Here is a 21,321-nt window from a genome sequence, read left to right on the forward strand (position 1 = left end):
AATACTTTGTTAGTAAAAGGCACTTGAGGCTAGGCATGGTGGCTCACGCCTATAATCCCAGCACTTTGAGAGGCGGAGGCAGGCGGATCACCTGAGGTCAGAAGTTCAAGACCAGCCTGGCCAACATGGTGAAACCCTGTCTCCACTAAAAAATACCAAAAAAAAAATTAGCCAGGCGTGGTGGCGGGTGCCTGTAATTCCAGCTACTCAGAGGGCTGAGGCAGGGAGAATTGCTTGAACCTGGGAGGCGGAGGTTACAGTGAGCTGAGTTCATGCCAGCCTGGGTGACAGAGTGAGACTTCATCTCAAAAAAAAAAAAAAAAGGCATTACCTGTGAAGTGGTAGCGTATAGTGTTATTTGAAATTAGACTTGGACTAGTTGTGAATGTATATGGCAAACTCTAGGGCAACTTCATATGCTAACAGATAGAATGGAATCACAGAAAATGCTCAATTAAAACCACAAAAGGCGTGAAAAAGAGGAGAAGAAAAAAATAGAACAAAGAATGAGGGCAACGAATAAAAAATGGTAACAAATATGGCAGATAATCCAGCTATATAAATCATCACCTTAAATGTTAATGATCTGTGTCTTTGACCTCAGTAGAGTGGCACCTGGTTGGTGGTGCCCGTCTTATATCAGCCAGGGACAAACCCCTCGTTCATCCCAGCTTGGCTTTTAATCTGTACCCATACCTGGTTCATGCCTTGGACACATGGAAAAAAAATGTCAATGGTCTAAATACACCAGTTAAAAAATAGAGTGGATCAAAAAATGAGACCCAACTATATGTTGTCTATAAGAAAATCATTTGAAATGTAAAGACACATAGATTAAAAATGAAGGGCTAGAGAAAGATACACCATGCTAACCTTAATCAAAAGAAGGCTGGAGTAGCTGTATTAATTTCAGGCAGAGTAGACTTCAAAAGCAATGAAAATTATCAGGGATAATTACATAATGGAGCAGTACATAATGATACAGGAGTTAATTCTCTTAAGAAGACAACAATCCTCAACGTGTATCCACCTGACAATAGAGCATGAAAATATGTGAAGTAAAGCCTGATAGAACTGCAAGGAAAAAATAGATGAACACTTTATTATAGTTGTTTTCAACCCCTTCTGTCAAAAATGGTCAGATCCTGCAGGCCAAAATCAGTAAGGACATCATTGAACTCAGTAGCACCATCAGTTGACTGGACATAATTGACACCTATGATTACTTTATCTAATGATAGCAGAGGACACATTTTCCTCAAGTTTATATGGACATTCACCAAAGTAGACCACATTCTGGGCCATATATCACACCTTAACGAATTTAAAATAATAGAAATCATACAATGTATGTTCTCAGGCCACAATGGAATTAAACTGGAAATCAGTAACAGAGAGATAGCTGGAAAATTGCAAAATACTTGGAGATTAAACAGCACACTTCTAATTAACACATGGGTCAAAGAAGAAAAGACAAAATTAAACTACAACTTATCAAAATTTGTGGGATGCGACAAAAGCAGTGACTAGAGGGAAATTGAAAGCATTGAATCCATATACAGTTGGCTCTCTGTAATACCAGGTTTCACTCCTGGATTGAACCAGCCATGGATTGAAAATATTTGAAATATGTATATATAACAAAAATAATACAAGTGAAAAACTACAGTGTAACAACTCTGCAGCATTTACATTGTATTAGATATAAGTAATCTAGACGTGGTTTAAATTAATGCAAGGATATGCACTAGTTACCTGCAAACTACACCATCTCATATAAGGGACTTGAGCATCTTCAGAATTTTATATCTTTGGAGAGTCCTGGAACCAATACCCCGCAAATACCAAGGGATGACTGTATTCAAAAGCAAGATCTAAAATTAATAATCTAAGCTTCTACCTAAGGAAACTAGAGAAAGAAGAGAAAATTAAGTGCAAAGTAAGCAGCAGAAGAAAAATAAAAACAGCAGAATCAATTAAAAACAAGAAATAGATAGAAAAAAATCAACAAAACCAAAAGCTGATTCTTAGAAAAGGTTAAAAAGCTTCTAGCCAAGCTAAGAAAAAAATGAAGATGACACAAATTACAAATATCAGAAACAAAAGAAGGGGCATCGTTACAAATCCCATGGACATGAAAAGAATAATAAAGAAATACTGTGAACAACTCCATGCCCACAAATTTGATAACCTAGGTGAAACTGACCAATTCCTTGAAATACACAATCTAATAAAATACAAGAAGTAGACAATCTGAATAGGCCTATATCTAGTAAGAGGTTGAATCAATAGAAACTTCCCAAAGCAGAAAGCACCAGGCCCAGATGGGTTCAGTGGTGAATTCCACCAAACATTTAAGGAAGAAATTGTGCCAATTCTCTACAATCTCTTCCAGAAGATAGACGCAGAAGGAATACTTCCTAATTCATTTTATGAGGCCAGCATTACCCTAATACCACAACCAGACAAAGACATTATAAGAAAACTACATATTATATCTCATGAATATAGATGCAAAAACTCTTAACAAAATATTAGCAAATGAAAATCCAACAATATATAAAAATTACCACAACCAAGTGGGTCTTATTACAGATATGCAATTAGCATTAGAAATCAATTAGTGTAATTCATCACATCAGTAGGTGAAAGAAGAAAAATCATACCATCATATCAATAGATGCAGAAAAAGCATTTAGCAACAGCCAACACCCATTTATGATAAAAATGCATCAAACAAGGAACACAGGGGAACTTAATTTGATGAAGAACATCTACAAAAAAACCTATAGCTATTACACTTATTGGTCAGAAACTAGAAGCCTTTTCTTGGTGGACTGGAAGTCCTGGCTAATGCAGTAGAAGGAAATAAGGAGTTTGGGAAGGACGAAATAAACTTTGTTCACAGGTGACATGACTCTTTATGTGTAAAACCCAAAAGAATTGACAAACTGCCAGAACTAGTAAGTGATTATAGTAAAGTTGCAGGGTACAAGATGAATATAAGAAAGTGAATCACTTTCCTGTATACTAACAATGAACAAGTGGAATGTGAAATAAAAAGCATGGTATCATTTACATTAGCACCCTCCCTCAAATTACTTATTTATAAATCTAACAATATGTGCAAGACCTATATGAGGAAAACAAAACTGTGGTGAAAGAAATGGAGAGAAGTCCATGTTCATAGATAAGAAGACTTCTTATTGTCAAAATCTCAGTTCTTCCCAACTTGATCTATAAATTCAACAGAATCCCAGTAAAATCCTAAAACTATTTTGTGAATATTGACAAGCTGATTCTAATATTTATATGGGGAAACAAAAGACCCATAATAGCCAACACAATGTTGAGGGAGAAGAATAAAAGAGGACTAAGACTACCCAACTTTAAGATTTACTATGAAGCTGCAGTAGTCAAGACAGTGTGATATTGGTGAAAGAATAGACAAACAGATCAATGGAACAGAATAGAGAGTTCAGATGTTGTTTCAGGCAATTTCAATTTTCAAAGAATGAGTCTTCTATGTCTTAAAAAAACAGTGAATGGGTTTTAATGTGATAGTTTTTGGCTCAACTAAAATTTGGCTCTGGGTTTAATGTACTTTGGAGACATTTTCAGATTGGTCATTAAGGATTATTGGGAAAGTACAAAAGAGAATTGGGGTTTGATATAACGGAACAGAAAGTGGGCTAGAAGCGTAGATGTGGGTGTGTAGAGAAGAGGGGGTAGCTGTCTTGACAAGTGCTGGAGCTAGGAAAACAGTCCCAGTGGAATTATTGTCAGTGAGGTGCCAGAGGTGCCAAGAGAAAACTATTGAACAGGTAAAAATCAAGTGTCCAAAAATCCATCTGGATTGGAGTCTTCAGCACAGCTCTCTGTCTCCACATAAGTGGGGGTGTCATAGTGTCTTCCTGAGCTTGGGTCAACCAGTTATCCAGTTTTATGAGAGTGGGAGTCCTGTCCTGCCTACTTCAAGCACCCTTTTCTTGCCAGCCTGTTATGTTCTCCAAGTCTTTGGTCCGCAACTATTCTGCTACCCCATGAGCACAGCTCCAGGACAACTAGGTTTGAGTTAGTGGACTAAGGAATTCATTGTCTTGAGCTTACATAGTGGGGGATGGATATCTCTGTTATATCCATTGTATATATGAGAAAACAGCATCAAAGCAGTCAAATAACCCTTCCAAGGTTTTAGCTTATATGTGACAATCTATGCTTGAGTTTGATCCTGACTCCAAAATCCATATTCTTTCCACATTACCTGGTGACTTTTGTACTCCTCTGCTAACTCCTAGTGAGTAAGAGGTATATAAGACCGGATAGTCCCTGAGGCTGCTGCATTGCTAGAGAACACCCATGCCAAAATGGGAGGAGTTGGCTTATCTGACCCTTGTGCTTGGGTGGGGCTGCAGCACCAGCAAAGCAGATGGGGCCTGGGTGGTGCAAAACCACAGGGGTGCTTTGGCCCTAAGGTCCCTTTTGCCTAGCAAGATCAGCAGACCTCAAGATGATAAATCTGGGGCTCCTCATTTTATTTTTTAAAAGCTTTTTATGTTATGAAGCCTGTCTCTGCTTCTCAAATAAACTATAGGCTCATTGAGGGCAGGCACTTTCTATGTTTTTATGTCATGCTATCATTCAGTGCTATATGCATTAAAAATTATTAATGCCGGTGTGTAAGTGCTACTGTAGAGATTTTCAAACTGGGCTACATGATACCTGAATTTTTGGCAAATGAAAAATTTTAGTAACAAAGTATAAAACAATGTTTTACCTCACCATTGTAAGTTGTAATAGTCACAAACATTCCCAAACCAGGAGCAGATTCAAGGAACGTATGTCTGCCTGTGTCCCATTGCTGTATCTTGAAAGTCCCTGTTTCAAAAATATAAGACATTACAAGATGTAAGAAACAGTAATAATGTTTATTAGATGTTACTGCTAAATTAAATGAATTTATCTTTCTCAGTTTACCTAAATCGTAAAACACTCTTAGTCTAAAGAGCTATAACTTGGCAATTAGGTATCTAACAGAGTAGAGGACTCTGGAATATAGAGGAAGACTTGAGTTCTTCATTTCTCACGCTTGTTGACTAGGTAACTTGACAAATTATTTCACCACTCTAAGCCTCCATTTTCTATTCAGAAAAATAGGGGTAATTTATATCCCTCTCAAATCTCAGTTGTGAGAACTGCCGAAAATAAGCGTATGAAAGGTTTCCACCTAGAATGTAAACTCCATGTGAGCTGCCATTAAGAGATAGAACTCTTGGACCTTTTCCAATACCTCCCCGGTAGTTCTCCCTGCTTTAACTTCTTCCTCCCATAACTTGGTCCCATACACTTCCAGCAGAATTCCTTGCTAAAACATCAGTGTAGTCATGTCAAATCTTTCATTTCATTGTCTTCAGAGGTTTCTGCTAAAGGCTGGATCTGAAGGAGTCTCTGACTTTCTCCCATTAGTATGTGGTAGCTATCATATGGCTTAAATTCCCTCATGTGCCCTTGAAAGGTACAATGGGAATGAAAACCCAGCTAACATTTGTTGGACCCATATTTTGTGCCAGGCACTGTGCTAAGCACTTAACTTGCATCACTCATGTATAGATTTATGTAAGTATAATATATGCTTATAAAGTACAAATATTATAAAATTTTATAAAGGTGAGGGAAAAGGCACTACACTGAGTTTGAATCCTGACTACTGCTTGCTAGCTATGTGGACAAATTAATTTTTCTATACTTTAGTTTCATTTATCTAAAATCATTATAAAAGTAGTATTTACCAGCCGAGGGTGGTGGCTCATGCCTGTAATCCTAGCACTTGGGGAGGCTGAGGCAGGCAGATGACTTGAGGCCAGGAGTTCGAGACCAGCTTGGCCAGCGTGGCGAAACCCCATCTCTACTAAGAATATAAAAACTAGCCGATTGTGGTGGTGCATGCCTGTAATCTCAGCTACTCAGGAGGATGAGGCAGGAGAATTGCTTGAACCTGGGAGGCAGAGGCTGCAGTGAGCTAAGATTGTGCCACTGCACTACAGCCTGGGCGACAGAGCAAGACTCTGCCTCCAAAAAAAAAAAAAAAAAAAAAAGTAGTATTTGCCTATGTAGGGTTATTGTCATAAAGATTCAGATGTTTGTAAATTGGTCCATTAGAATGGTGCTTGACACAGCACTGAATAAATGTATTTTATATATATATACACATACATATATACAATTGTGCCTCAGTATCCATGAGGGATTGGTTCCAGGATGTCCTCAGGACACCAAAATCCACAGATACGCAAGTTCCTTATACAAAATGGCATTGTATTTGCATATAACCTATGCACATCCTCCCATATACTTTAAATAATCGCTAGATTACTTATAATGCCTAGTATGTAAATGCTGTGTAAATAGTTGTTATACTGTATTGGGTTTTTATTTGCATTTTTATTGTTGTATTGTTATTTCTTGTTATTTTTTCTAAAATATTTCCCATCTGCATTTGGCTGAATTTGCCAATGCAGAATTTGTGGATATGGAGGGCCCACTGTATACACTCACACACTTTTTAGTAACCAAGGTGATTTTTCCCTTACCACCACATTATGCTGTCTCCATCTGGAGAAAGGAAATTCTGTGCAGAGACTATGCAAAAGTCCTGAGGGCAGGAGGATGCTTGGAATTTTCAAGGAGCAGCAGAATGGCTGGAGTGAGGTTAGCAGGGAAAGAATGGTAGGAGGTGGGGTTGAAAAGGTAGCAGGGGCCAGATCATAGAGAGTCCCTATGTCCATTGTAAGGATTTGGAGAAGCAGTTGGGTAGAGGAGTGACGTGATGTGACTTTCCTTTTTAGGTTTCTTATTGTTGCTGTTATGTAGAGAAAAGGATGAAGAAGGGTCAAGGGTGGAAGCAGTGACACTATTGTAATCTAAGTAGCTTAGGCCATGTGATAATAGTAGAGGTTGCAAAAAGTATTGGTTTCTGTATTATTGTCCCCATCTTACAGGTTGGAAACTGGTTCTCAGATAAAGTCACATAACCAAGAAGTTGTAGAGGCAGAATTAGAACTAAGGCAGTCTTGATTCCAAAGCCTGAAGCTGCTAGCTCCATTATCACAGTGCCTCCCTGAAAGGCAAGAGAGAGACAGTTCCCTGATAGGGGCTTGAGAAGGGAATGTGAGGCTGGAGATTGGCCACAGAGGGCATCCCATGGAAAATGTACTCTCTGGGAGACAACTAGAGGGAACACTTCCAGGGATAAAAAAGCTGCAACTAACTTTCAAGCTCTGCCTGCACTTTAGAGTGTCCCTCAGTCTTAAGGCATCTTTCAAATAGTTCTGGCCCATCTCCCCTGCTCCCCGCATCCCAAAGTTTGTTAACTATATGTGTAATGTGTATTTAGTACTTTTTAGTATGATCTATTTTAAGAAGGTTTTTAAAAAGGTATCATTGATGGTTCTGGACAAGATGGGATAGGTCCGTTCCGCCCTATTTCTCCTGCTGATTACAACTAAAAATCCTGGGCCAAATGTATAAAGCAACTACCAGAAGACTCTGAAAGGCGGAGGAAAGAAGATAGAGTGGCCAAGGACCTCAGGACTCATAGCACAACTCAGCAGTGGGTTATCTGTTTGTTTTCTTCCTCCTGTGTATCCTGGTCTCGGTGCTGTGGCAGTCTACAACCTACAATTACAGACCAAAATTTTAAAAAGAACCTAATGTCTCTAGCCAAAAGATCTGGAATAGGATGCCTTGCAAGGTGAAGCTTCTTTGAGTATACCTCCCTGTATTAGGCTGTTCTTGCATTACTATAAATAAATATCTGAGACTGGGTAATTTACAGAGAAAAAAGGTTTAATTGGCTCATGGTTCTATAGGCTTTACAAGAAGCATGGTGCTGGCATCTGCTTGGCTTCTAGGGAGGCCTCAGGAAGCTGACAAGCATGGTGGAAGGTGAAGGAGGAGCATACACATTACATGACAAAAGGAGGAGCATCAAGACCAATGGAAGTATCAAAAAATAAAAAGGAGTAAGCATGAGAGAGAGTGGGGGGAGGTGCCACATACTTTTAATTAAGTCATTGGATCTTTTGTGAACTCAGAGTGAGAGCTCACTTATCACCAAGGAGATGGCCCAAACCATTCGTGAGGAATCCACTGTCATGATCCAAAGACCTTTCACCAGGCTCCATCTCCAGCACTGGGGATAAAATTCAACATGAGATTTGGATGGGGACAAATATCCAAACTATATTACTCCCCTCCTCCAGATGAACACCTTAAAGAAATTGCACCCCTCCCACTGGATGCTTCAGTATGGAGACTCTGGAGGGGAGCCCTGTCAACATACCCAGCCAGCACTAAGTGAAGGACAATAAAGAGTTAGTGTCTCTACACTAGAGAATTGGGGAGGATTTCAGAGAAGAGAGAACTGGAGAGAAAGATCTTTAATTCTGTGTATGAAGTCCTGAGCACACCTCTGAGCAGCTCGTGCTTGAAACTGACCAGAATCAATAAAGCAAAAACTTTGAGAATTCAACTATGGTGTGGAATACTGCCTAGGTTTCAGATTAGTCTCTAGGTAGCACACAAACGGCAGATGGAATACTACTCGGCCATAAGAGGAATGAATTAATGGCATTCGCAGCAACCTGGATGAGATTGGAGACTTATTCTGAGTGAAGTAACTCAAGAATGGAAAACCAAACACTGTATGTTCTTACTCATAAGTGGAAGCTAAGCTATGAGGATGCAAAGGCATAAGATTGACACAATGGACTCTGGGGACTTGGGGAAAGGGTGGGAAGGGGGTGAGGGATAAAAGACTACAAATTGAGTGCAGTGTATACTGCTCAGGTGTTGGGTGCACCAGAGTCTCACAAATCACTAAAGAACCTACTCATGTAACCAAACACCACCTGTTCCCCAATAACCTATGGAAAAAAATTTTTTAAAGAAATTATAGCAATGCCTGGTATGCTTTTCAGTGTATGCAGAGGTAATATTTAAGACAACTATGTTATAAAGAATGGGAGAGCAAAGAGACTTAAATGGTGTTAAGGTTTCTGTATTTTTCTTGAAATGGTAAAATATTGATATTACTAGACTGATAAATATGTGTACGATAATCTCAAGAGTAACCACGAATAAAAATTATAGAAAAAGATAAAATGAACAACACTATAGGTAAAGCAAAATGGAATAGTACAAAATGTTCAAGTAGCCCACAGGAAGGCAGGACATGGAAAAGGGGAATAAAAAACAGGGAGATAATAAAAATAAAATAATAAAATGGCAGACCTAAATCTTGACATCGGTAATTACATTACATGTAAGTGGTGTAAACAGATTAGACAAAGATTATCAAAATAGATTTTTAAATGACCCGATTATAATGCAGTATACAAGAAAATCACTTTGAATATAGTGCTATAGGCAAGTTAAAAGTAAAAATATGAAAAAAGATGTACCACTTTGACATGGGTTTTTAAAACTCTTGAGTCTCTATATAAATATCAGCCAAAGTAGGCTTCAGAGGGCTGGGTGTGGTGGCTCATACCTATAATCTCAGTGCTTTGTGAGGCTGAGGCAGGAGCATTACTTGAGGCTAGGGGTTTAAGACCAGCCTGGGCAACATAGCAAAACCCTGTCTCTACAAAAAAAATTAAAAGTTGGCCAGGTGTGGTGGCATGCACCAGTAGTTCTGGCTACTCAGGAGGCTGAGGTGGGACGAGTCCTTGAGCCTAGGAGTTCAAGGTTAACAGTAAGCTATTATTGAACCACTGTACTCCAGCCTGGGCAACAGAGTGAGGCCTTACCTTAGCGGGGGGAAAAAAAGTACACTTCAGAGCAAAGACAATTACCAGGAATAAAGGGAGACGTTACACAATAAGAAAGGCATCAATTCACCAAGACATAATCACCCTAAATGCACCAAACAAGAGAGCTTCAAAACGTGTGGAGTAAAACTGACAACTGAAAGGAGAAGTAGACACGTCCCTGTTTATAGTTGGTACTTCTGTACTCCTCTCTTGGTGCTTGATAGAACTAGACAAAATCAGCAAGGATGTAGAAGAACTGATCAGCATCATCGACCAACAGGACCTACTTGCCATTTATAGAACATTCTCCTGCACAGTAGAATACACATTTCTTTTAAAGTGCATTTGAAGCATTCAACAACACAGGCAACAAAGCCCTAAAGGTGGTTAGGCACCTTTGCTGAAGCAGCTGAATGTTCCTGGAGAAAAGCACACAGCCAGGCTTTCCAAGTCACTTTCCAAATGTATTACCACCTAAAAATCATGGTTATGTGTGCTCACTATTCTCTAAAACAACTGGTTCATGTGTGTCTTTTCTCCTTAGCCTCTTCCAGTACCTTCCTGCCCCCACTCCCACTTCTCAGATGGTTACCCTGCGTCTTATGGAAATGGTATGAGTCTCCACCTGCTGTTGCTTGATTGGCTCCCCCGGAGCACGTGTTGCTATTTAATTGCCATTTTACCAATATTTGGGGTGGAGTCTTCAAGAAGTGATTGGGTCATGAAGCCTCCACTCTCATGAAGGGATTAAAGCCATTGTGGGAGTGGGGTTCTCATAAAAAGGATACGTTTGACCTACTTCTCTCTGTCTCATGCACTGACTTGACTTTCCACCATGGGCTGACCCTTGTCAGATGCTGGTGTCATGCTCTTGGACTCTCCAGCCTCCAGAACTGTCAACCAAATAAACTTTATAAATTGCCACGTCTGTGGTATTCTGTCAGAGCAGCAGAAAACAGAATAAGACACCATCTTTTCACCACCAAATGTCCTAACCCCACCGCATTTATCCTTTCTGACTCCCTCTTGTTGGGGTGGGTGGGGGTTCCCTATTCTGTCAGTGGCCACCCCCTCTTATTTTCTAGGACTTTGCTCTTGTTGCTGCCCCCACTTGCCCATATGGAGCTAATCTTGTCAGCATACCCACATGTTCTGGTGCCCCCCTTGTCTGTATTCCGTAAGGTACTAGAGGGCAGATGTATTTTATTCCTGTTTCTTTGGCTGTCTATAGCTTGACAGTAAGCCTAGGGTGGTGTTTGGGTCACCTTAGTAGGGGCTCAATACATCTTTGTGGAATGAATGGAAGTATATCCTACAGTACATGCTCAGCAAATGATTTTGAATGAGTGCCAGTTGCCCCCTCCCCCCATTAAAATGCCAGTATTCCTGGCATACTGCTTTGAGTTACTAGAATGGAGGAGGAGAATTTCTGCTTGATTTTGCCAAGATCCTCCAGCCCTAAGCACATGCCCCCTCAGGTGTCATGCCCCATGGCTGCCACCAGATGGCAGAAGAGAATCATTGCTCCTGGACAGAGTAAGCCTGGGAGAGCACTCTGTGCAGTGTAGATGAGATAATCGTGTGACAGGATGTGTCTGTACAGATGAGATACTGTGTCATGTTTCTTACTGCGCTGCGAGAGAGCCTGCAGGGTTCACTGCTAGGAACTGCGATGGAGCTTACTAACTGCCGTCTTGGACAAGACACCGAGCTGCTCAGTGTTTCCCCACCAGTAAAGCAAGGATAATGGCATCTCTCTTAGGGTATGAAGAATATGTGGGTTAATATTTTTGTGCTATTTAACACAGATTGGCACCTTACAAATTAGGTTCCATGTAAGTACTTGATACATAATTCTTTACATTATTATTAGGCTTTTAACTCACAGTTTTTCTAGCGACACTCCCATTTAACCCCACAACCCTGTAAAGTAGGTCTAACAATACCCAGTTTTGCAGAGGAGGGGCCTGAAGCCTGAAGAGGCTGAGATGACTTATCTAAAATTCAGATAATAAGTGGCAGCTCCAAGATTAAACTTTAGCAGGGCCGAGTCCCACATTCCAGGCATTGTCCACCAAAAACACCACCACTACTCCCTATAGACTTGGATGTGGGGTGTGCGTGTGTGCTGTAAACCAACTCCACGTGTGGTTCTTGCAGAGCCTGCAGGTAGAGGCCTTACTCCTCTTGGGTGTTCAGTAAACACTGGGTGCCTACTGGGTGCCAGGACCATCTAGATCCTGTGGGAGGGGAGCTGCCTCAGGGACACAGATGCTGTCCACCAGGCTGCACCTCTCCTGGCCTCCCTGGTACCCTGTGCCTATGCTTGATAAGGCGGCCAGCCTTTCCTTGTGATCCCTGGCGTGGCTGCCCCGTTGGCTCCAGATGATGAGTCCTTGAGGCTGGCACTGTGGGTCATTTGGGTTGGTATTAGAAAAATAAAACATTGATTATAGGGAGTTTAGAAAGTAAAATCTCCTTTAGAAGTTTTGGTATTTCATATTATCCTTTTAGCCTTTTTCCTGTAAGTACATTTTTGTGTTTTATAAAAAATGAGATTATACGGCACATACCATGTACCTTGATTTTTCCACGTAATATTTTGTGACTGTCTTTCTGTTTTAAATACTCTTCTGTAAGCTAAATTCAGGTATATTCAGAGAGCTGAAGAGAGACCCAACATTATCTTCCCAGTGCTGAGTATGGAGCTTGGCAGACACTGAGGGTCATTCTGTGTTTGAGGAAAGGATGAGGCAATGGGAGGCCCTGCACATGGCGGTTAAAGGCAGAATTATCTGGTTGACCCTGGCTCTGGCTTCACCACTTCCAAGCTGTGTGATCTTGGGTGACTTTACAAAACCTCTCAGAAGTAAGACAAGGATAGTAGCAGGCCCTATGTCGGGGTGGTCATGGAGATTAATCAGTGCATTTTCTGAGAACACTGCCTGCCCATGGTCATCACTCAAAATGTGCTAACTACAATTAATTCATGTCTAACTGAGGCAGAATGGGGTATAAGTGACAGAAGAGGGATGATGTTTCCTTAATTTCTTCAATCCCTCCTTATTGCTCTTAGAATGAAATCCAGATTCACTAAAGAGCTCCTCAGGCCTCTAGGACCTGGCCCTTTTCTCTCATTGATCATACTGCCTGCTCCTATTCTGAGGGTAACAGGAACCTCGAGGAGGGTAAGTGACACTTAGACTGAGACTCCAAGAGTGAGGGGAGACTTCAGGCTGGGGGACGGGATCTGTAAATTCCCACTGTCAAGTGGTAGGAAAGATCGTCCAGTGGGTCCTAAAGTTGACTGCATGTTGGTGTCATCTGGGGACCTTTACATGCTGCTGATGCTCAGCTTCTGCCCCACGTGCTCTGATTTAGTTTATGAGGTGGAGACCTGGGCATAGAAAGTAGTTGCTTTCGAGAGTAGCTATGAACATGGTGATCTCTTCTAGAATGTCCCCGTTTCCCAGGAGGATCTTCTGTTTCCCTATAATGTTTCAAAGAGTCTCAGTAGAAGAAGCATGTTTTTGACAAAAAGATCATCAGAGTATAGCTCAGCACATTCTCACAGATGGAATCGCCCTGGTCCAGACATCATCAGCATCCTGGAAGTTGCCATGCCACCTATCACCACCCCCACGAAGGGAGCCACTACGCTGACTTCTAAAGACAGATTATTTTTGTCTGTTTCTGTGCTTTACATAAAAATATATGCTCTGTGTGGCTTCTTTTAATCGACACTTTGTGAGTGCCGTCTGTGTTGCTGTATGCCCATGTAGATCACTGTTTGCTGTTTAAGATTGTATTTTTGAATACACAACTATTCTTATACATTTGCCTTTTGGTGGGCATGTAGGCAGTGTCCAGTTTTTGGCTATTTCACATCGTGCTGCCGTAAAGATTCTTGTGCATGTCTTGTGAACCACTGCGTTTGTGTTGTACATTTCCTGTGTTTACCTGGTCATGGGATGTGCCCATGTTCAACTTCAGTAGATATAAAAATGGTGGGGCCTGTTCACGACCCACTGTGTGTGGGAGTTCCACATCTGCTTGTATGCTTGTTATTTTCTGTCTTGTTCATTTTGGCATTTTGTGAGTGTGTAGTCACATCCCAGTGGGCTTTGCTTTACGTTTTTCCTGACAGTTAACTCAAGCACCTTCTCATCCACTCCTGGCCATTCAGGTCTCGTCTCCTCTCGTGTGAAGCATCTTAATCTCCTACCCATTTTTCTATCCAGAAAAATACAGGATAGCCCTCTGTGACTGGTTTGTTGTTTTCAATGTAGACATTGTGCACATTTACCTTATATTTATTCTTAGATGTGTGTCATTTTTCATCACCAAAGAGAAACAATTGAAAGGGCTGATACTTTACCCAAGTCAGCATCTTTAGACACCATGAGTATTTGCAGAGGGCCTGTGGCAAGGCCAGGTATCAGCAACACTCCTGAGGTGAGAGCACTTGTCCTTGGCCACAGAGAAGACAGCTGCCATGACTCGGGCCCACAGGGCTGTAGTGGGCACTGCTGATGCCCCCTTGGCCCTTAAGGTCCCTTCCTGCTCTCTTAGCCACCCCTGGCTTTGGCGTGCTTAACTGCAGCTTGTGGCCTTAGACGAGGCCTTGCGTGCTGGAGCCATACCCTGCACAGAGGACAGGGAGAGCCTGAGCTGAGGTCTGCGCCTCCCCAGCCTTAGCCAGTGCCAACAAATGGGATGCAAGTACAAATGCCCAGCTCCTTTGCCCGGAGGTGGAACAAGCTGTGGTATATCTTATCCAGATTTTATTTTTTTATTCTTATTTATTTTTTTTGAGACGGAGTCTCGTTCTGTCGCCCAGGCTGGAGTGCAGTGGCGCCATCTCGGCTCACTGCAAGCTCCACCTCCCGGGTTCACGCCATTCTCCTGCCTCAGCCTCCTGACTAGCTGGGAGTACAGGCGCCCACCACCACGCCCGGCTAACTTTGTATTTTTAGAGACAGGGTTTCACCATGTTAACCAGGATGGTCTTGATCTCCTGACCTCGTGATTTGTGTGCCTCGGCCACCCAAAGTGCCGGGATTACAGGCGTGAGCCACTACACCTGGCCCTTGTCCAGATTTTTAAAAAATGTTTTTAAAAAGTGTGGTAAAATATACATAACAGAAAATTTACCATTTTAACCATTTTAAGTATACAATTCGGTGACATTAAGTATAGCCATATTGCTGTGTAACCATCACTACCATCCATTTCCAGAATGTTTTCATATTCCCGAGCAGAAAGTCTACCCACTTAAGCAATAACTCCCATCCCCCTGACTCCTGAGAGTCTCCGTCTATGGATTTGACTCCTCTAGGTGCCTTACACATAGTATCACACAGTATTTCTCTTTTTGTGTCTGGCTTATTTCACTTACCATAATATTTCCAAGGTTCATCTGTGTTGTGGCATGTAACAGAATTTCCTTCGTTTTATGGCCGAATGATATTCCATTGTATGGATGGACCACATTTGTTTATCCGTGCATTTATTGATGCATACTTTTTGGCTGCTGTGAGCATTGATATACAAGTATCTCAGTCCCGACTTTTAGTTCTTCTGGGTGTGGATCCAGAATTGCTGGATCTGTAGTTATCTCATGCTTCTGGGCTCCTCCAGGGCTTAGGATGAGTCTGGGGTTAACCTGAAATAATGCCCTTGCTTGGCTTCTTCTCCTCCCTTCTTCTGGGAGCATTTCCTTAGCAAATCACTTGCACTTGAATCCTTGGCTCAGGGTCTGCTTTGTAGAACACCCAACCCAAGACAGTCCAGAGAGGCAGTGAGGTCTCCCATGAAGACAAGAGTGGGGTCTGTTTGCCCTGGTGGGATGACGAATGATGACACCCATTTAACTTGCCCTCCTGTTCCCTTCTAGTCTCTAAAACTTGTACTTTGAAAAATAAAACTATGGGTATTTTGCAGAATGCTTGAGATAGATCAGGGGACCCTTTGAAAGGGCGCATCCGGGAGCAGATGTTTTTGCTTATTAGTTGTGAATTCTAAACATTTTATGAACAGTCTGCTGCATTATGATCACTATGCTTCATGGTGCTTCTCCCTTTTTAACAGTCCCTGCTTTTTATAAGGGACTAATGCTTTTTCTTTTTTCTTTTTTTTCTTCAAGTGCATCAAGGACTGGAAAGCAAGTGGCTTTAAGGGCTTTAAAACTAAAACTTGGCCAGACACGGTGGCTCATGCCTGTAATCCCAACACTTTGGGAGGCCAAGGTGGGCAGATCACCTGAGGTCGGGAGTTTGAGACCAGCCTGGCTAACATGATGAAACCTGTCTCTCAAAAAATACAAAAATTAGCTGGGTGTGGTAGCACGTGCCTGTAATCCCAGCTACTAGGGAGGCTGAGGCAGAAGAATCGCTTGAACCTGGGAGGTGGAGGCTGCAGTGAGCAAAGATTGCGCCACTGCACTCCAGCCTGGGTGACAGAGGGAGACTCCGTCTCAAAATAATAAAAAAACAAAAAAACTGAAACTCACTAGGCAGGTGGGAAGAACGTACACAGTTACCCACCACCAGCGTCTTCCCTCCCTATTCTTCTCATCCCTACCCCTCAAACTTACCATCAAAGTTGCTTTATCTGTTTTTTTTTTTAAATTCAAGACAATCGAATTTATTGTTAAGGGACATTAATAAGAAGGACTAAGAGAAGATAAAAAATACAGAATATATTTGGCTTAGGAATTTCTAAATAAGTTTACAGGGCAAGGATTTCTTACCCCAGGTTTGTCAGCTGGCACTGTTGGCAGGTGCGCAAGCCCCATATCATCCCCCTCTCAGTGTCCAGTTGGGGAATGCAGGCCTTTGTCTGCTTCTGGAGCAGCTTCTCTTTCTTTCAGAGAGAGCTTTGAGCCAGAGCCAGAGCCGCACCTGTGTCTCTAGTAGTTTTAGGCTACCCAGAGGCCAAGGTGAAGAGAGGGTGGGAACCCACACCGACGGAGCACCTGCAACATGTCAAGGGTGTGCCAAGTGCTCTGCTGCTCCAAGGCTCATGTTATCTTCAGTTTACAGAGAAGGAAACAGACTCACAGTCACCCGGCCGTTAGGCATTAAGGTGGATGTCATGGCTTGTGTTTTTGTCTACAAAGTCTGTTTTCCATTCTACAGTGCTCTCGGCTACCTCCACTTGGGCAAGATGGAATACCAGTCCCTTGCAGACTATTTTTAGTCCTAATGAGAAAAAACAAACTTTTAGGTAGATTTTGATGACTGGCTCTACGGTCATCTCTCTTGGACTAACTTTCTCTCTCTCTCTCTCTCTCTCTCTCTCTCTCTCTCTCTCTGACAGAGTCTTGCTCTGTCACTCAGGCTGGAGTGCAGTGGCACCGTCTCGGCTCACTGCAGCCTCTACCTCCTGGGTTCAAGCAATTCTCCCACCTCAGCCTCCCAAGTAGCTGGGATTACAGTCATCCGCCACCATGCCTGGCTAATTTTTGCATTTTTAGTAGAGATGGAAGTTTCACCATGTTGGCCAGGCTGGTCTCAAACTCCTGACCTCAGGTGATCCATCTGCCTGGGCGTCCCAAAATGCTGGGATTATAGGCGTGAGCCACTGCACCTGGCCTCAACATTCTTTTAAATAAAATTCATAACAGCTGAGTAGGAAACACCCCCTAAACCTCTTTCTGTTATTAAAACCAACATTGGTGATTTGTGTACCCCTGTAACTCCAGTAATATTTATGTTCTTAAAGTCTACTTTACACTACCTTTTTGTTCTTATTTGCGTGGTATGTCTTTTTCTATTCTTTTACTTTCAGACTTTCTGATATTTAAAGTTTTCTTTTGGAAACAGCATGTAGTTTTTTTATTTTTTGTTTTTTTAGTCTAGTCTGACAATCTTGGTCTTTTAATTGGAGTGTTTTGCCCATTTACACTTAATGTAAAATATATTTAGGTTTAAGTCTACCATATTGCTATTTGTTTTTCATTTGTTTTATTTGTTCCTTGTTCCTTTATTCCTTTCTTGCCGTTCTTTGGATTAATCCAGTTTTTTTTTTTCATTTTTCTCTATTAGCATATTAGTTATGCATTCTTTTAGTACAGTATTCTTTTATTGATTACCTTGGTAATAATATGCATCCTTGTTGCGCTGCCTTCTTCCTTAAATTAGCGTATTTACTACTTGCTGAACATTGCGAGAATCTTTCAGCTGTTTAACTCCATTTACCTGCTTTCCTCCTTTGTGCTATTGTTGTCATATATTTTACTGCTACATGTGTTATAAACTTCACAAGTCAATATATGTATACTTTCATTTCCCTTCGACTTGAAGAGCTCCCTTCCGTATTTCGTGTAGTACAGGTCTGATAGTGAAACAATCTCTGAGCTTTTGGTTGTGTGAAAACATTTTTATTTCATTTTCACTTTTGAAGGATATTTTCACTGAGTACAGAAATCTAGAAATCTAGCTTTGTATTTTTTCCTTTATTTTTTAAACTTTATTAGGTTTATTATGACCAGAACACAACACGAGATCTACCCTCTTAACAAAATTTCAAGTGTACATTACAGTATTGTTGACTGTAGGTTCAATGTTGTGTAACAGATCTCTTGAACTTATTTATCTTGCTTAACTGGAACTTTACACTCATTAATTAGTAATTCCTCATTTCTCCCTCCCCCCAGCCCATGACAACTACCATTTCATTCTTTGATTCTACAAATTTCATTGTTTTAGGTACCATGTGTAAGTGGAATCTTGCAGTGTTTGTCCTTCTGTGACTGGCTTATTTTACTTAGCATAGTATCCTCAAGGTTCATCCATGTTGCTTAAGATTGCACAATTTCCTTATTTCTTAAGGCTAAATAATATTCCATTGTATGAATATACCGTATGTTCTTTACTCATTTGTCCATCATAGACATATAGGTTGTTTCTACATTTTGACTATTGTAAATAGTGCTGTTATGAACATGGGGTGCTAGTACCTCTTTCACATCTTGATTTAAATTATTTTGGGTAAATACCCAGAAGTGGGGTTGCTAGATCATGTGAGGTTCTAGTTTTAGTTTTAGTGGGTTTTTTTGTTTGTTTGTTTCTTTGTTTTTTGAGACGGAGTCTCGCTGTGTCGCCCAGGCTGGAGTGCAGTGGCGCAATCTTAGCTTACTGCAACCTCCGCCTCCCGGGTTCAAGCAATTCTCTGCCTCAGCCTCCCACCAGCATGCCTGGCTAACTTTTGTATTTTTTAATAGAGAGGGTTTCACCATCTTGGCCAGGCTGGTCTTGAACTCCTGACTTCATGATCCACCCGCCTCGGCTTCCCAAAGTGCTGGGATTACAGGCATGAGCCACTGCACCCGGCCAGTTTTAGTGTTTTGAGGAACCTCCATTCTGTTTTCCACAGCAGCTGCACCCACTTTGCCTTCCCACCGGCAGTGCACAAGTGTTCCAGTGTCTCCACGTTCTCACCAATACTTGGTTTTTTAAAAAAGCAATAGCCATCCTGACAGATATGAGGTGATATTTCATTGCGGTTTTGATTTGCATTCCCCTCATAGCATTGAGCATTTTTTCATATGCTGGTCATCTGAATATCTTCTTTAGAGAAATGTCTATTTAAGTCCTTAGCCCACTTTCAAATTGGTTTATTCAGTTTTTTGTTATTGAGTTGTGGCATTCCTTGTATATTTTAGAGCATAGCCCCTTGTCAGGTAGACATATGGTTTGCGAATATTTTCTCCTATCGCATGGGTTACCTTTTTACCATTTTGTTTCCTTTACCATGCAGAAGCTTTTGAGTCTGATGTAGTCTCATTTGTCAGTTTTTGCTTTTGTTGCCTGTGCTTTTGGCATTATATCCATGAAATTATTGCCAAGACCAATGTCATGAAACTTTTCCCTCATGGTTTTTCTTTTCTTTTCTTTTTTTTTTTTTTGAGACAGAGTCTTCGCTCTGTCACCCAGGCTGGAGTGCAGTGGCAGGATCTCCGCTCACTGCAAGCTCCGCCTCCCGGGTTCACGCCATTCTCCTGCCTCAGCCTCCCGAGTAGCTGGGACTACAGGCGCCCGCCACCTCGCCCGGCTAGTTTTTTTTGTATTTTTTAGTAGAGACGGGGTTTCACTGTGTTAGCCAGGATGGTCTTGATCTCCTGACCTCGTGATCCGCCCGTCTCGGCCTCCCAAAGTGCTGGGATTACAGGCGTGAGCCACCGCATCCGGCCCCCTCATGGTTTTTCGTAGGAGTTTAACAGTTTCAGGTATTACATTTAGGTCTTTAATCTATTTTTGGTTTATTTTTGTGTATGGTGTAAAATAAAGGTCCGATTTCATTATCTTGCATGTGGATATCCAGTCTTCCCAGCACCATTTATTAAAGAGACTCCTTTCTCCACTCTATTCTTGTCACCTTTGTCAAAGATCAGTTGACCATATATGTGTGGATTTATTTCTGGGCTCTTTATTCTGTTCCATTGGTCTGTCTTCACACTAATATTATACTGGGTTTTTTGTTGTTGTTGTTTGTTTTTTGTTTTTCTGAGACAGAGTCTCACTCTGTCGCCCAGGCTGAAGTGCAGTGGTGTGATCTCGGCTCACTGCAACCTCCACCTCCTGGGTTCAAGTGACTCTCCTGCCTCAGCTTCCCCAGTAGCTGGGACTACAGGCATCCATGCTCAGCTAATTTTTGTATTTTTAATAGAAAAGGGGTTTCACCGTGTTGGCCAGCTGGTCTTGAACTCCTGACCTCAAGTGATCTCCCCGCCTCAACCTCCCAAAATGCTGGAAATGCTGGTATTACAGGCGTGAGACACCACGCCCGGCCCATAGTGTTTTGATTACTGTTGCTTTGTAGTGTATTTTGAAATCGAGTCTAGATTAAGAAAAAAAAGAGACAATTCAAATAAAACCAGAGTGAAAGAGTAGACATTAAAACTGATGCCATATATAAAAAAAATATCATGAGACTGGTATGAATAATCATATGCCAACAAACTGAATAACCTAAAAGAAAAGATAAACTCCTAAAGTCACACAACCTATCCAGACTGAATCATGAAGAAACAGAAAGTCTGAATAGCTCCTTAACTAATACGGAGATTGAGTCCATAATCCAGCACCTTCCAATAAAGAAAAGCCCAGGACCAGGTGGCTTCACTGGCAAATTCAACCAACATTTAAGGAAGAATCAACACCAATCCTCAGATTCTTTTCAAAAGTTGAAGAGGAGGGAATCATTCCAAACTCATTTTATGAGACCAGCACTACCCTGATACCAAAGCTAGACAAAGACACTACAAGAAAAGAAAACTATAGGCCAGTATTCTTGATGAATATAGATGTAAAAGTCCTCAACAAAATACTGGTGAGCCAAATCAAAGGCATTTTAAAAGGATCATATCATACACCATAACCAAGTAGGGTTTATCCCTGGGGTGCAAAGATGGTTCAGCACACAGAAATCACTTAATATGATACATTGTATTAACGGAATAAAAGATAAAAATCACATGATTATCTCAACAGATACAGAAGCAGCA

The 21,321-nt window shown here is 41.4% G+C and overlaps 1 non-coding gene across 1 annotated transcript; it reads left to right on the plus strand.

Annotated features, from left to right (window-relative positions):
- Window positions 1-589: 589 nt before the first annotated feature.
- On the plus strand, window positions 590-720 carry LOC123573799 (small nucleolar RNA SNORA48). Its single transcript, XR_006698531.2, has one exon. It is a non-coding gene; the product is annotated as a small nucleolar RNA SNORA48 (small nucleolar RNA).
- The last annotated feature ends 20,601 nt before the right edge of the window (window positions 721-21,321 follow it).

This window comes from Macaca fascicularis, chromosome 5, assembly GCF_037993035.2.
Source record: "Macaca fascicularis isolate 582-1 chromosome 5, T2T-MFA8v1.1".
Classification (NCBI taxonomy): Eukaryota; Metazoa; Chordata; class Mammalia; order Primates; family Cercopithecidae; genus Macaca; species Macaca fascicularis.